Genomic DNA, 4,364 nt, shown 5'->3' on the forward strand with positions numbered 1-4,364 from the left:
TCTTTTTCCCAAAGTCTGTTTTTGTTTCATAATGGGGTTTTTCATAATGGTGTATTTATTTGAGGTCATTTAACAACTGAATTTCTTATTCAGGCAATCAGGGTGGGACCTGAACGCTCATTGGCTGCTGCTTAAACAGGTGCTTAAAATTAAAGTGTCTCAAAATGTTTCTATTATTACAAAAAAGAATCGTAGTGAAATAAATATTTAATAAAATATTATAAAAATACACAATGTAAAATAAAAATTAAATGACACGTTTTAACACTTTGGTGTTCCATAGTCTAGTTCATATTAAAAAGTTAAATAATGTATTAGCACTAGATTAGGTTCCTGTATTCCTCGGTACAACCATCCCACATATCACACAAAAGTCTGGACTACTGCTATGAATTGTATTAATATGGCTCAAAAGAGACTTTACTGTTAAGGCAACAAAAACAAAACAAATCCCACACCTCCAACACGCCATCTTGTTTGGGGAAAAGACCTGAAAGAAGTTCTTGGCGGGCAGAGTAGTAGAGGTCAATACCAAGTTTGAAGGGGTGGTTTATACCAAGTCTGCATTTAACTTGTGTAGTAATGTAATTGTAAAGACGACTACAACAGTCATAGTAATTGATGGGTTATTTGTTAAAATTAGTTTTTCGAATGCAGGTTCATTATGCATGTTATGTTCACGTTTTACAAGCTTTACACAGACGAAAATGTGTAACCCTACCTCCCCCCTGGCTGCCCTCAAGTGGCTCTGTCCATTATCTCACTGTTTGAATCGGAGGACACGAGGGAGCAGGTTCGGACTGGATTCTGTTGAGGTAATTAACTTTTGCTTACAAACATTTCGGGTTCTTTTAGCTTTGACTAACTGTAGTAACATCAGTCGTGGTCAAATATTAAGTTTTACCGAGGCAGTATTATCAGTTCACTACCAATGGGTAGTTAGCCAAAACTGCTTGCCAGCTAGCTAGCTTAGTTCATTCAGTATGCTGAATTGTTAGCATGCAGTGATAGTTTAAAATTATTAATGGTGCTAGTTAGGTAAATTTAGCTTCGTGTTCAATATACTTAACATAGCTATATGACAAAAGAACTACAGTTGATATCCGCCTTTGCAAAAGTCCGTTTTGTGTTTCCCACCCACGGAAAATAAAAAGCTGCGGTGTTTTTTTTCCTTCTTAAGCCGCGTGCTCTCTGTCTGCACTGTGCTTGGTGTGTTTGTGTGTGCGACTTGGGAGGACCGATACTGGTTTGAGACAAATCTCGCAATCGGGCTCATAACTTTACAATGCTGTTTTTTGTTATGGAAAAAGACAGGGGTGTTGGACAGATCTATATTTAACTTAAATGAGGATTTACTTAAGTTATCAAGAGTTAACTGTTTTATGACCAAAATTACATTTAACCAACATGAGTTTATTCAAATTTTATTATTTTACTATTTTTTGCAAGTCCAGTTTGGGTAAGGAAATTAAAGATAACACAAGGGAATAAAAATAATGCACATTTATGAAAGACATCTTTACCTATAGATTTACTTTAAGCCTCATTTCTGACAGATTATGATTAATCATATAAACTTGTAAGTTGGAGAAGATGTGAACTTGCTTCCAATTATTTATGTTGTAAACTATTAATATCAATCAGGTCACTTTAACCTTGCTGAACCGAGGTAACATTTTTTCTTATGGATGAAGTGGCCTAATCTGAGCTGTGGTCATTTGTTGAATGATTTGACAAGCAGTTGGGCACTATTAGTTTTAGTTTGAAAACTAGTTTGGAATAGCCTTGTCATAAATTTTAAGTGAGCAATTTTATAAGACTTAACCATTGAATTAACACAGGCTCTACTTGGTCTGTCTTTTGCACCTTATCCATGTGTCTGATTGCATAGACTTTGGATCCATGGCAGGTGGTGTCTTGACTCAGTTTTTCTTTTTGACCCAAACATATGTTTTTCTTTCCTCAGGGAAAAGTTCTGACAAAAGCTACACCAGTAAATCATGGAGGGTTTGGATGATTGCAGCCTTTCGGTTCTAAATGGTAGGCCAAGCATATGCATATTTATGCAAATTAATGTCTAAATGAATTTTGTGTTGCACACACTGACAGTGATCGTACATAGAATCAGTTTTATGTTGTCAGATCAATAAAATATTTAAATTACATTTAAATGTATTTGACAAAATGACAATTTGGAATTGTTGTACAACTTTTACATTTCTGAAAGTTACTGACTTTTATATACAGCTGCAGACATAGATGAGGTCTTGCTCCACACCCTCAGTAGGGACGATTTAAGGGACCTGCTTCCAGGGCCTGAAAATTTTATGAGGAGGAAACAGTTGTGGGCTCAAGTTCACAAAGAGGCAAGTTTTGCCGCTTTTGATTTAAAAACACTTAGCACGACACATTTTGTTTAGGACTCCTGTAATATAACTATTTTCGTTTTCTTATTTAGGATGAGACTAAAGAAAAGGCGTCTCATGGACATCTCACCATGTGACCAGGGAGAAGATTATGATGCAGATTCAAGTGGTGGATCAAACATGCTTTTGCCACCAAGGAGCAGTTCTGGTGACAACAGTTGTAAGTGAAAGATTACAATTATGGCAATAATATTGAATATTGAAGTGAAATTTGATTTAGTTCTTTCTTTCCTGTTCTGTTCATAGCCCTGTTCAGGACACTACCAACTTTCTTCCCATCACAAGTTGCACCACCCAAGAAGATGGGACATGCCAGTGAAGCACTGATTGATGTCCTTCAGGTCTGTGTTTCTTCATATTTGTTATCAAATAATGCCCATAAAGCCTTCACTTTAACAGTTTATTTGGCATATGGCCTTTTTATCCATGCCAAGTCCTCCAACAATGTAGTTTATATTTGGAAAAGGTGTGCAGAAATCTGAAATGGCACAAACACTGAGATAAAGAAAATTTCAATAAAAATAAAGAAAATCATAAAGAAATTAAAAACAAAATGGAAATAATTACATATTTAACTATCACAGGTGCAGTATCTTTGTCATTTCCTAAAGTGTGTAAAGACATAATCCTAACGGTGATGAGGCAGAATTTATTACATTTTTCAATGGCATGAATATATATATATATATATATATATATATATATATATATATATATATATATATAATTTTATTTTTTTTCTATACAGTATTTGTCAATCTAAAGAAAAATAACATTAATATGGTCTGTAGCGCATCTGATCTATGGTTGTCATCATTCATGTATCACCCGAAGGGTGCACCCCAAAGGGATCAATAAAGTGAAGTCTAAGTCTAATACATACTTGAACTACCCTGATAGCTTTGGAGTTTCTCCGTACATTGTACAATTTTTGTCTTTGTTTTTCTTTTGCCAACAGAAGATCCAGCGTCAGCCCCGTTCTGCTCTTTGAAGGGTCCCGCTGTCTTATTGCAGTTGGAACCACTCTCATCACCACATTTGACCACAGATGACCTTGGAGAAGGTTTGCTGTATCTTATGGCATACTACTACACCCTGCATCTCACCTATCCTAAATGTGTGGCAACGCTTCTGTCTGTCATTTAGACTGAAGTGTTAAAGGACAAAATCCATGAGCAAGACACCACAGGCTCATACAAAAAAGTCATGGCAGGCTGTAGGAATGTTTATTGAAACGTAGAGCTGTTTGAGCAAGATGTAACTTAGGTCTGTGTTGGAAGGTTTGGGCCTGATAGCTTTGAAGTTGCAATTTACACTTGAATTCTTTTTTTTATTCTTATTAATGTAATACAAAGTACTTTTTTCTTTAAACACATCTGTTCTGCAAATTGTGTTTAAAATTGCAAATGCTCTTTTTATTACATTTTATATGTTGAGTAGCTAACTGGTTTAGCACTTCTAAAAGGAACACAAAATAACAATGTTACACTTACAATGTGTCTTTAAATTTTTGTGTACTATGATTCACTGAAATATTTGTTACTGTTTGGAGAGTTTGTTTCCAATAAAGGTCATGTACACAGTATACTTTGCCTGCTTTAATTTGGCTTTATTTTTCTTATTTTGAGAATTCTTATCAAGTGTAATTATCTTACTGCACTGGCAGATTATTTCACTGAATTTAAGAAGATTTAGACTACAATCTATTATTTTTTAACTTATTTTAAGATCTTTAAAATGATTTAATGTACTAGTTTTTAGATTATTTGCCTTGATTTGTTCCTTAGAATAAGTGTTTTATGCCTATTTTCAGATTTAATTTCTTCAACATTTTGCTTAGAACAAGTGGTTAAATCTTATTTTAGGTTTCAATTGCCATGATTGGTTGCTTGGAATAAGTGTGTAAGGCTTATTTTAAGATTTAACTATCTAATTGTT

The 4,364-nt window shown here is 34.4% G+C and overlaps 1 pseudogene; it reads left to right on the top strand.

Annotated features, from left to right (window-relative positions):
* The first annotated feature begins 1,530 nt into the window (after nt 1-1,530).
* LOC146513154 (uncharacterized) lies at nt 1,531-4,011 on the top strand (annotated as a pseudogene).
* The last annotated feature ends 353 nt before the right edge of the window (nt 4,012-4,364 follow it).

This window comes from Neolamprologus multifasciatus, chromosome 8 (genome assembly GCF_963576455.1).
Source record: "Neolamprologus multifasciatus chromosome 8, fNeoMul1.2, whole genome shotgun sequence".
NCBI classification, from domain to species: domain Eukaryota; kingdom Metazoa; phylum Chordata; class Actinopteri; order Cichliformes; family Cichlidae; genus Neolamprologus; species Neolamprologus multifasciatus.